General features: G+C 42.3%; 1 protein-coding gene across 5 annotated transcripts in view; it reads left to right on the top strand.

The window, feature by feature from the left end:
• Window positions 1–423, top strand: part of KIDINS220 (kinase D interacting substrate 220) — a 99,930-nt gene extending 99,507 nt beyond the window's left edge. For 2 of the 5 annotated variants that reach the window (XM_028497048.2, XM_028497046.2), the window contains one exon: window positions 16–423. The gene's annotated coding sequence lies outside the window, so the exon portion shown is untranslated. The remainder of the gene's footprint in view (window positions 1–15) is intronic. The other 3 variants (XM_028497047.2, XM_028497045.2, XM_028497044.2) reach the window with 3 other exon arrangements.
• The last annotated feature ends 12,752 nt before the right edge of the window (window positions 424–13,175 follow it).

The following is a 13,175-nucleotide window of genomic DNA, read 5'->3' as shown; positions in this document are numbered from 1 at the left end:
TCATTTTCTTTCAAGGCAAGAAGGGCTCTAGATCTTAGTACCCTGCCCATAGACCATTCCTCCTCACAGTTCGGTTCCCTTCTCCCAGTTGTTGGCCTCCTCACCAGATACAAGGGGGTAATGAAGATTCTATCTACCACTCAGTAATCCTGCTATCCAGTCGACTGAAGAAGAGAGACTTGTTCACCTCGGCCAGTTTTCCTTGTTCCAAGTAGTTGTAAAATTTGAATTCGTTTTAATGAAGTGTTCCTTTTATAAAGTTTTAGGTAGAAGCCCAAATATATAGCAAAATGCATGTAAATAAAATCTACATAACCTGACATTTCATATCTTATAGCATCTTCTTGGTCAAATGTCTAATAAAAATTTAGATTGTTATTTTCAAATTGCCATAGTTCCTGACACTTACACTTTTTAGCTGTGTTTCTGAGAATTTGTAGACTGTGTATTGTTATACTTAATGCGAATTTAACTCTTTTTATTTTTAAAGAATTTATTTGCTTTTTGAGTTCTTTGTGTTTTTTTCCCTCTATCTTTTACCTGGGTTCTTTTCTCTCTTTTTGTGTCTTAAGTTTTGTATTGGTTGTCGTGTATTCATCCATTTTACCGTAAAACATTCTTCAGAGCTTTAGGATGGGAAAGAAACCTCAAGAAAGGCCAAATCCTGGATTTCAGATAGCCAGTGGACATTCAGTCAGTACTTGATGAGTGAATAGGTATACCTAAACTAGGAGAGTCTGCCCACACATTGTAAAAATGCTGAATTTGAATGCCTTCATACTGTGTGTGTGCTGTAATTCCTTACAGGCCCGGCCCTTCCCTATTACTTTATACCCACCGGCTACCTGTCTGGCCCTATAAGCTTTTCAGCTTATGACTCTGGGAATCTTTCAGGACATAATACCATGCTTTGTTAAAAACTCTCAGGGAAGAATATCCACAGCCCATCTTGCTAAGTGCTGTCATTTTAAAGTGCTAGGCTATCTGTTCTACATGGATGTATTTTAAAACCGCCTGTGTGCCTTAAGCCCTTTGTTTAGTCCTTTGTAGAGATGCCCATCTTATAAATTAATATAGTTATAGAATCAAATTAAAATGGTTCAATCCTACATTTAACTTAAGAATATTGAAAATATTTTTAGGTATAACTTAGCTATGGTGAGCATGTTTTCTCTGAGCCCAAATTGGGATAAATCATTCTAGTGAGGATATTTAACATCAGGACCATCCCCCAAAATCTAATATGTAGGTTTACCCTTTCTCTAGCTCACAGCTTTTCAACCTGTTTTTTTTTTTTTTAGTTAGTTATTATTTTCATTGACCAGCTCTAATTGCTGTCTCTCATTCCTTATCTCAGGTTGACCACTGATAAATCTGAACTAGAATTCATGTGTTATACTGGGATTCTATACTGACTTTTATACATGAGTGGGCCGTTGTGGATTCATTGAAAATTTCTTTATTAACGTAGGCTAAACACTGTAACAACAACCTCAAAATCTCATTGACTTAACACATTTGAAGTTTATTTCTTGATCCTGTAACAGGTCAGCGTTACCTAAGTTGACAAAGATTCAGGGACCCAGATTCTTTCATTCTGTGGCTCCACCAGCCTCCAAGGCTTCAGGGTCCTCTGCCCCATCTTCTGTGTTCTGTCGATACGCAGGGGAGGAGAGAGGGTGGAGGACCGTGCATGGGAAGTGGTGTCCATTCCATCGGCCTTCCTAAGTCCCCTGGTCGTGCTGAGGGCCAAGGGAGGCTGGGGAGTTCGGTGAACTGCACGCCCCGGAGGAAGAGCAAACATTTTTTGTAGTTCATATAGGCATCTGGCCACTTAGGTACTCGACACGGATGATCCGTGGCGGACTCAACACTGCGACTCACCTTGCTTTCAGCTGTAGTAGCAGTGTTTTTTTTGAAGACATCTCTTTAAAATTTTGCTTTTCATTCTGATAGGGAAGTCTGTTAAAATAACACCTAACCTGGAAGATTTTTAGGATTTTAGAGTTTTAGGGTAATAAGGTAGTTTTCATTCAATTAGCCAGTTCTTTTCTTACATCCCCAGAAACTTCGCAAATTTCTAATATGGAGCAGGTTGCAGGAAGAATTAAGCAAGGTTGGGATTGGGGAAAAGAATAAAGTTTCACAACTTCTCTAGAACCCTTTTTGTAATCCAAAGACTCAGGCCACCCAGACTCCCTGACTCTTGGGATCTGATGGTAAGTACAGACCTTCCGTCACCACCACCTCTTTCAGCTTTCTTCCTCCTAGAGCAACGCAGGGGCTCCTGGTTCCTCCTCCTGGTACCTGGCAGACGGGGCAGGACGTGGTCCCTGGGAGGTTCCCGCTCCCAGTGCAGGAACTGGTAGGTGAAGAGAAGCTAAACTTACGTTAGTGGCCACTCCTGTCCAGGAAATACGGCTCCCACCCTTAGAAGGCAACGGGAAAATTAGACTGTATGTCTACCATTTTGTTTTTAAACAAACCCGTCTGCAATCTAACGCTGTTGACCACTTTCCAGTTTTTTTCCGACTGGTATTTCATCAATTCCAAGGTGCACATTTTTTCACACTTTGATTTTTCTGAAGTATAAGCCACAGCATCAGTGGAAGCATTTTCCCCTCAATGTTTCCTAAAATAACGACAGATCCTGCAGTTGATGGAGTCTTGCTTGGATTGATGAAACGTGATACTACTTTACTATTATGTATGCCATGGTCACGTTGAGTTGTGATCTTTGGCAATAGTAATGGGCTAGTGATGATTTATGTTCAACTGACCCCCCCCAATTCAACATTTTGTGTTGAATATTTATTTTTATCAGTTATTATTCTATATTCATTTGGGATATTTAAAGTATCGTTATGCATTTGTTATAATTTAAAAGTTTACGTTTATTGAACACATAATGTGCCTGACATTTTCCCAAGATCTCTACGTGTATTAACTAATCTTCACAACAACGTCATGACTTAATTACTACTATCCTCATTTCTACGAATGAGAAACTGAGAGACAGAGAGATTAAGTAATTTCCCATGGTCACACAGCTACTAAGCGGCAGAGCCAGCATTCAAGGCCAGGCAGTGGGGTTCCGGAATTCCCTCTCTTTATACTACAGTTATCTTCGTTGCTCTTTAGCTAATTGGGGACTTTAGCTAAAGTCAATTCTTACATTTTTTTCCAGGGTGCACTTTAATTATAGCTTTATTTGCTGTACCATCACCATTGTCTTACTTGTTTTAAACCAGGGTTTGGGGTTTAAGAAAGATAAAAGTCTTTTAAAAAATCTATATCCATGTAAACTGTATTTATGGGGAAAAATCATTTTTTTAAACATCAAACATCTTTGTTCCTACTAGTTATTTTGGAATGATGTTCAATTTTTGGTTAAAAATCTACTTTTTGTGTTTAACATCCTTTATCCCATCATTATTCATGAATTAGACCATTACATGAAAGTTTGTACATAGTGTTGGATATATTCATTTTACTTGCAGTCTTATTGTTACATGGCTTTTGTATACAAACACTTGCCCTTCTATATGTCTATTGTCAGTATTCTGTGTTAGATTACAATCTTAAATACCACTGTATGTCTTTTTCTTTATAGTCTATTATTAAATAGTATTAATGCTTAATAATGTTAATAGATAAGTAATATATGTCTATTTAAAAAATCATTATTTCAGTAGAGGCTTTTGGGTTTTTTTTTTTTTTTTTTTTAATGATTCTGGTCACTGTCTCCTAAGAAGAAAAGAAAAGAAAATAGGCAAAATGGAACTCTTTGTCCTTCAAAATGACAACTAGTCACTAAAGGCAAGAAACCAATAGACACATCTGGAATAGTGGATAGACAGTGGATCGAGATGGTGGTCGGTGACAGTGTAGTTTAATGTAATCATCTGCCTGATAATTTGCGTGCTTACTTGAGCCAGACACTGTTATAAGCACTTCACATGGATTAACTTATTAAATCCTAACAAGCCTATAAAGTAAGTGCTATCATTGTCCCTAGTTTACAGACAAGGAGACTGAGACGCAGACGTTTAACTTTTACATGACAACGATGCGTTAGATTTTTATAGCTGTTCCCTAAACTATTGGTGGTATTGTCATTATCTTAATTTTGAGAAAACTGAAGATTTGGGAGTTTGAGAGCCCTCTTTCCCTCCCACCCCCAAGGTCACTCAGCTAGTAAACAGAACAAAGACATCAACCCTGGTTTTCTGACTCCAAATCTGATGATTTTTCCACCACGGTGCCGACTTCATTTCCGCCAGTACCCATCACTCTGTCCTACGTGGGTCTGTGGTGCTTCTGTTTTCCATATTCCATTGTTGTAGAAAATGTTAGTGGAGAGTATTAAACACATCTGAGGCTTCAGGCGCTGAGAATGTGTCCTGGGTTTTCCCACGGAAGCTCTATCTCCCTCCGTCCTCTCCCCGTGAACCCTGCAGCCGCAGGGCCAGGCAGTAAAGGAGTCCAGATCTGCAGGCCATCTGGGCCTTTAAATCCTTGTGTATCTTGAAACGAACCCTCTGTCTGGCTCTGCTGTCCTCACTGACCAGATCTCCTGAACTGAACTCTGTCCATTTGGTATAAACATAACCAGTGCAGCGTGTTTAAACTGGTGCTGGGGAAGGGGGGAGTGTGTGCACGTGTGCCTGTGCATGTGTGTATTTAAATGTGACCTTGCCAGATAGCTGATTTGACCCATCACTGAAATGGTGGGTCGGTTGGTCAATACGTCACAGGTGAAAGAACACAGAAGTGAGTCACAAGGCTGGAGTTATGGACGGCCTGGCTCTGCTGTCTATCCGATGGCCATGTACTTGTTGCCTCTAGTTTCTTCATCTATTAAAAGTATGTGATGGAGGAAAGGTGGCTTCCTCCCTTGGTAATGGGTACTACTTCCCCACTACTTGTTATATGTTAGTCACTAGCTCCCTAATCTTTGCAATAATATTGAGAAGCAGATACTTTTCCTATCTTACAAATGGGGAACTAAAGCTGAGAGAAGTGAAAAACCTTGCCCAGTGGCTCACAGCCATTATGGGTTAGAGCAGAAATTTGAAGCCAGGTCTAACACTGAGTTAATGTATCCCCAGCTATGCCTTTTTGCCCTTCCAATGATGCATGTGAACTCAGTTTGCAGCCATTTAGGTGGTATTGAAGGGATGAACATGAGCACGTAGAGTGAGAAGAAATCTTTCTGGTCATTTAGTCCAGCCCCTCAAGTTTACAGATGAGGAAATTGTATTATTACAAATATTTTGGTGCTACATAGGATGGTTTTCTTTCACCCCACTTTTAGCTTCATTTTATCTTTGTCTTAGCTCAGGCTTCTGTAACAAAACAAACATAGACTTACCATAGGCTTATAAATAACAGAAATTTATGTCTCATTGTTCTGGAGTTTGGAAGTCCAAGATCAGGGTGCCAGCACGGCTGGGTTCTGGTGAGAACCCTCTTCCAAGTTACAGACCGCTGACTGCTCCTCGTATCGTGGTGTGGCAGAGAGCAGGGGTAGGGTAGGAAGTGAGCTCTCCCGTGACTTTTATCAGGGCACGAATCCCTGGGGGCTCCACCCCATGACCTCACCTTCGAAGTCTCTCTTGGGTGTCTCTTCTGGAAGTACCGCTCAAATACCACTCTCTTGCCTTTGTGATAATCATTTCCTTGCTTACCTTTATGCTTTTACCACTTATGTATGTATGTATCCTTGAACAATTTTACCTGGTTTTGAGCTCATATCAATAAAATCATACTGTTAGTGTTTATCCTTGACTTGCTTCTTTCATTAAGCACTGTCTGTGAGGTTTATCCCTGGTGATGTACATAGTTGCCATTCATTACTTTTCACTGCAGAATAGTATTCTATTATATAAACATGTATAACGTATCTATTTACCTTATTGGATATTGGGTTGTTTCCAATTTTTATTGCAAGGTTGTATGAATATGCGTTACATGTCTCCTGTTGTACATGTGCAGGGGTTTGGAGTTTTTATTACAAATTTCTGGATTTGAGGTTTTTTTTTTTTTTTTGCGGTACGCGGGCCTCTCGGTGTTGTGGCCTCTCCCGTTGCGGAGCACAGGCTCCGGACGCACAGGCTCAGCGGCCACGGCTCACGGGCCCAGCCGCTCCACGGCATGCGGGGTCTTCCCGGACCGGGGCACGAACCCGCGTCCCCCGCATCGGCAGGCGGACTCTCAACCACTGCGCCACCAGCTCAGCGGCCACGGCTCACGGGCCCAGCCGCTCCACGGCATGCGGGATCTTCCCGGACCGGGGCACGAACCCGCGTCCCCCGCATCGGCAGGCGGACTCTCAACCACTGCGCCACCAGGGAAGCCCTGAGTTATTTTTAAAGACACGTATTTCTGCGATCAGAAGAAAACTGCAGAAAGACAAGACTCTTTTGGTTTATCATATCTCTAAACCTCCCCAGGGGGTACCTCTATGTCTGGACTGCTGCAGCAATCGTGAAACCTTAACCAAGGTATCAGGAGCTGGGAGTGAGTGAACACAAGAGATTGTCATTTGGAAACAGACTAAAATCGGGACCTTTTCTTTGGGGATGATGCAAGGAGAAAACAGCTGTGGTGGAGGCCCTGGCACCCTGATGGGTGAGACGGGGAGAACGTGCGCGTGCCCAGCTAGCCCTAGATTCCAACCTCCCGCTCCTCCGGCGCCAGCTGAATGTTCCCACCCAGGTGTCGGCCGTCGCCTCACGTACAGCTTGTCTAAAACAGAGCTCAAAGCTGTCCCCCAAACCAACTCTCCCGCTGTGGTTTCCTCCTTGTCACTGGCGCCATAATTATCTCCGTTACTCAGGCTCAGAAACTGAGTCAATGTGCGCTTCCTCTCTCTCTCCCATCCCCTCGCCCCATCGGTCGCCAGGCTCTTAGCTCCTCTCTGTGGCGTCTCTGCAGACCATGCCCTTAGGGTCCCTCCACCTTGAATCTAGTCACCACCGTCGCCCGCCTCTCACCTCTCCCCTCTTCATTCCTGCCCACGAATGCCAGTGGAGCCTCCGAAAACGCAGAGTTCACCTCCTGTTCACTAGTGGCGATGACTCCCCCGTCATTCAAAATATCCCATTCTAGTGATCTTGGATGGGCATTCAAGGCCCTTCAAAGTATGGTCCCAATTTATTCCTGTGCAAATTGATTTCTAAGCTAAAGTTGTCCGTTTAACCTCGTTTTTCCTGAATACTACAAGGAGCTTCAGGAAACTAAATTCACAGATGGTCCTTATTTTTGTGAGTTTGTCCTCACTTCCTCCCACGCTCAGGTGCATGCTCTTTTCTTCCTCACATGCTATACTTTCTTGGCACAATATCTTCTATTGAAGTATAATTGTCTGGGGTATCCTTTAAAGCTTATCGCAACCCAAGGGAGTGTCCACTCGTACCTTCGTGCATGCGGCCACCGCCCTACGCAGGGCACTGGGCCAAAGGTCAAACTTGAACTTGGTGGTTAGCAAGTTAACGGAATTTATTACTGAAAGAGCTGCAGTAAGTTGAAAGATAATTGAATCTCAAGAATTTTAGAAAAATCTAATGAATGATAAGCGATTAGGAAAGTTATTGCATAACTTATGGAAGCCCGAGAGCCTTGAGCTTTAGCAAGATACAGAAGTACAAAGCTCTCCGAAGAGACCTTAAAAGACTCAAGTCTTAACACCCTTAATTTGTAAATTAAAAATGGGACTCGGAGTGTTTTCCAGCACGTTGCAACTTGTTTTGACTCGCAGCAGCATTAATCTCAACATTGTCTAAATTAATCTTGTTCTAGCAGCCTTGAAAAAAATAGAAGAATGTATTATTCTGCACTGGCTTAAAAGGAATTACCATTATTTGGAGCAAAGACTATCAAAGATTATGTGAAGTCAAATTTTCATGTAAAATTTAAATAGATAAAGAGGGATTTGATTGGAATGAAATGACATCAAAAGTGAGAGTGTGGCCTTGAAAATTAAACAATGTATAGAAGCTATTGGTGACTATCCAAGTCAGCGTCAGTCACTTACACGATCATGAAAAAGCTTAAGAGCTGTGACTTCAGCAGCGTGACAAGGGCTGGGAAAAGAAGGAACTTTGCGACGCAAGTCACGTATCCTGAAGGACAACTTGAACCTAAGGTAAGACTTTAAAATCTGTACCATGAATTCAAATGACAAGTGGAGAAATCAAAGGCTCAGCATTTGTTCTGGTCTTTCAACGGAAACTGGACAAAAATAGCATGGACTTGAGGAAAACAGTAATTGGTGATGAAAGGTGGTGTTTTCTCTGTGACCCAGAAACAAAGTGTCAAAGTTTGCACTGGAAAATTACAACATTCCCAATATCCCCAAAAGCGCGCATGTCAGCGTCACAAATAAAAGGCCCTTTGCTTTGTCCCTCTGCCATCTGGGGGACGTTCAAACCCGGAGGTCAAGAGTCAATCCAGCTGGTCACACACATGCTCACGAAGCAGAGAGTTGCACAGGGCCTGCGGCCTCACCACATCCAGGATCCAGCTGAAAGGGGGCTTTCGGAGAAACAGTTTCTGGCCAAAATCGGTTACCAGATGTATCACTTAGTTCAGCCTTTCCCTTGGGATGTTTGTGGAAGGCTGGTTACGTGAGGATGTTGGCAGGTATTACACGAAAAACTGGATTTGTGGTCCAATAAGTTTAGAAAGTCCAAACAAATAGTATTTTTTAAAAAATTTATTTTATTTTATACAGCAGGTTCTTATGAGTTATCCATTTTATACATATGAGTGTCTCCATGTCAATCCCAATCTCCCAGATCATCCCCCCCACCCCACCCCCCACCCTGCTTTCCCCACTTGGTGTCCATACGTTTGTTCTCTACATCTGTGTCTCTATTTCTGCCTTGCAAACAGGTTCATCTGTGCCGTTTTTCTAGATTCCACATATATGTGTTAATATACGATATTTGTTTTTCCGACTTACTTCATTCTGTATGACAGTCTCTAGGTTTTTTGTTACACAGTTTCTTAGAGCTTTCAATGTATATTTTGAAACTCCAAGAAGAGAAAATGATGTGCAATCTCTTCCAAATACATCCCACCCCGAATCCTTGTTACCCCAAGCAACACGTAAGACAGCATTCCATCCTGTAAAGGGCCTTGCTTAATTAAGGCCTTTCCTCCAGAGGACTTCTGGAAATATCAATAAAGCAAATCCACCACTGAGCACATTAAACAAAACGATGGGGTTCCTGTTTAAATGATTCCAGAGGAGGAGAGCCACCCGAGGCTGGTCTTCAGAGCAAAGACACTCATTTGGTTAAGTCTAAGTACTCGCGCTTTCTGTTTACTAGTTACTTCACTACCAGTCAGGAACGGGAGAATGAACACGTGCATCTCTTTCTTCTCCATCCTGACGTATCAGCCTGTAAGGTCAAAGAGCTCAGGAAGGAAGATGACAGCAGGGGAGAAGTTTCAACCAATATTGTAATCCAGAAAGGCCAGGGAGGTGAGGAGACTTATCAGAGAAACAATCTATATCCTGGGTGCCTGCCAAGGGGCCCCTAAAGAGAAGAGACGTGATGTGCGGGCCCCTCAAACGCCCTGAAAGGCTCTGGGAGCCCAGGGACGCCGCCTAGAGGCAGAGGTGAAAGTGGGATGAAAAATGAAAGGTTGGCTGAAAGTCTTCCAAGGCCATCTAAATCCCCTCCTTCTTTTGTTCCCTAGAACACCTTTGGGGAAATGTTCAAGCCCAGTGATTCCCAGTTCTTTGCTACCAATAAAATGGAAGCTAGATGTAATCGAGCTGTCATGGGGTAGAATACTAAAAATAAAGTTTGATAATGAATTGCTACATAGTTTCTAGCATGTAACTTGGAAGAAGTTGAAAGAATCAATGACGTTATTCTATCAAAACAGCTTCCAATTCCATCTACTTCTTTGTGTGAGTGAGGTTTCTTGGCACTTAAATTTATTCAAACAGAAATACCGGGATTAAAATTCATGCTGAACTCTGGCTCGTTCTGTATAAAAGTAACATTCATCCATGGATACTTAAAATGATTGAAAATATCATTAAGAAATGTATTTCCTGTAAAATATTATCTTAATGTTTATAAAAATGTTAAAAGGATTTAAACATGAAGACGGATTTGTGATAACTGGAAACAAAAATGTTTATAATTTCAGTATATATATATGTGCATATATACATGTTCTTTTGCAGAAAGGCATAATAGGGTAATAGATGATTTTTAAATACAAACATATATTACATTAGAACAAAATTTTGTGGGAGAAGTAGATAGAAATACTAGTTCAGGGAGAAGAAGAAACTATGAACTTTTTGACTTCTAAAGAAGAAATGGTACTTGTATTTTAAATATGGGTAATCACAGCTATCAAATTGCACCGATACTCCAGGAGACACACTTAAGAGAATAGTGCAATGAATTTGTGTGAAAATTTATTTTGCAAACTTATAACAAACATTTAAGTGACAACTAAAAACTGTGTGAGCACATAGATGGTTGTTCAAAATCCTTTAAGGAGGTTATATCAAAAAAATTTTGGAGATTATAATTCTTAATCTGTGTGATGTTTTACCTCTTCAGATCATGTTCATGTTATCAATTGCTATGTGAGGAATCACCCCAAACTGATTGGCAAAAACCACAACAATTATATATTTTATATATATATATATATATATATATATATATATTTTATAAATATTTTTATCACAGTCCTGGGATTGACTAGCTCAGCCAGGTGTTCCTACTTAGGGTCTCCCATGCACTTGTGGTCAGATGGTGGCAGGGCTGGAGGCCTCTCAAAGGCTTTCTTGCTCACAGGTCTGATGGGTGACATGGTGTCAGCTGGGGTGGCAGCTGTAGGTGCAACCCCTACACAGGTTGTCTGTCTGCAGCTTGGGCTTCCTCACAAAATGGCAGCTACATACCCAGGGTGAATGTCCTGAGACTGAGAGAGAGAGGGTATCAGGCAGAAGTTATATCACCTCTTATGACCTAGCCCTGGAATTCACAGAGCTACTCCTCCGTTGCATTCACAAAGTCCAGCCCAGGTTCAGAGCCAGGAGACAGACTCCACCTCTTGTTGCAGGAGTGACAAAGTTCTAGAAGAGCACGCGGGTCCAGAAATGTTTTTGCAGTCATTTTTGGAAAATGCAAACTGTCACGGATCACCACAGGGATAGGAAGACAAATAAATCCTCTCCTCTGATTCCGTCATGGCAGAAAAACTGATGGAAAAATTGCTCTTTTACATGCTGCATGCGTCCAGCCTGATTTTAGAGAGCCGTTCATCTCCCAGGGCAGGTGAATTACAGGGAGCATGATGGAGCTGAAAGGATCGCTCGCTTTGCTTCTAGTGAGACTGAGACCTAGTTTAGTGCACATGCTTGCCCCCACCTCCCGGGGCTGGGGGGCGCCAGCACCAAGGGTCGACAGCTTGCCGCCTCTTCTTCTCCCATGGGCTGCCCGGAAGCTCTGTGTTCCATGCAGCGCCTGTGACGATTAGTCTGGGGCAAGAAACTGTCTTGGTTGAAAATATTTGAAATCAAGTCGATATTTTCCCTTAACACTGAAGCCTTCAACATACTTTTGGTGTGTAATTGCCTCCATTTCTTCCCCCCCAGAATGATTTTCTTCGTTGGGAAATGTCAGTTAAAATTTACACCCTTACTGTAGTGAAAAAGATGTAAAAAATAGAAATGGCTTTCTTTTCAGACATTGTCACTATCTCTCTCTTGCATATGGCTTCCAGTAAGCGTTTTTTTTCCTTTTTTTCCTCCTGTTTCACTGATGGTTTGGCCATGGAATCTCAGAAAACTTGGGCTCTTGCCTATAACTAAGAATGTAAAGGCCTTACACAGAAAATGTTGAAGGTGTATAAGAATCAATATATACTATTTTTAGATTGCATATCAACATAAGACTTAGAATTCAAGTCCCTTGTCTTTATCTAGATGCCACACAAAAGCTACCCCCTTCCTGTGTATAAAGGTGTGGAAATGGCCCAAGGGCCACTTTCAACATTTCCAGAACTTTGGTCCTTTTATCTACTTCAACCGATCACTTGGACTTGAAGGGTGTCACTTTCAATGGTGAGATTGAAGAACACTATCAATTGTGTATAATATGTTTCCAGTATCTATCTATCATCTATCTATCTGATCTATCTAGTCTTTTAGATATGCCAAAATTATCCCTCCCGTTGTAGAAGTGAAAATATTATTTGCCTCACTTCAAGGTTCTGCTTATAGCCAGGTATTGAATCAGGTGGGAATAATATTTGGGAAAAGTAAAATGATCCAATGAGTTATGATGCTCTACCATGTGTGGTTACTTAACATGCTATGTTTTCTTGAGTTCAAAAAACCAAGTTAATTGTGCTCTTGTTAATAAGTTTAAAATGTATTGGCTGCAACTAAAAAATACACATGTAGTCCATTGACATCTAGACATCGTATCAGCTGGAGGAAATGCCAGCATAGTTCCTAAATTGAGAGTTTTAGTGACACAGCAAGATAGACTGGAGGAGTCACACGGCCAAAATTATCACTGCCATTTCCACCAAATGTTTCCAAAGAACTTCTAAAATGGTGCCTGTGGTAGGAAGTTGGCCATTCCCTCCTTTTGGGACCTCTGGATTCCAGCTCCTGCTCAGACTGCGTTCTCGCCACTGTCAGAAGCAGCAAAGGAATCAGGACCCCCAGGCTGGCCCTGATCCTACCCCACCCCCTCAGCCAACATTCTTAACAAAAAGACCTTGTAGCCACCCTCCAAGATGGCCCCAGGGACCCCACCTTCTGCTGTTCACACCCACACCCTGGTGGTCCCCCCTCTTTGTACCCGGGTTGGTCTGTGTGACCGAAGGTGGTGGTCCGTCACTTCCGAGATTTGGTGAGTCAAGGCTGCAGCTTCTGTCTTGGACATTCTCTCCCTGCCTCGCCCTGGGGGAAGCCAGCTGCCCTGTTGTGAGCAGCCCTATGGAGAGGCCCCAGGGTCTCTGGCCAAAAGCCGGTGAGGAACAGAGGCAACCACGCAAGGGAGTCTGGAAGCTGATTCTCCAGCGTTGCCAGCCTTGAGTCAAGAGTCTTGGTCCAGAGCCACCGAACAAAGCCACTCCCTGATTCCCGACCCTCAGAAACCGTACGAGGTAAGAAACAC

The sequence above is a fragment of the Physeter macrocephalus genome, chromosome 12, assembly GCF_002837175.3.
Source record: "Physeter macrocephalus isolate SW-GA chromosome 12, ASM283717v5, whole genome shotgun sequence".
Taxonomy (NCBI): Eukaryota; Metazoa; Chordata; class Mammalia; order Artiodactyla; family Physeteridae; genus Physeter; species Physeter macrocephalus.
Note: the sequence above shows the minus strand (reverse complement) of the source record. Positions and strands in the feature narration are given on the sequence as shown.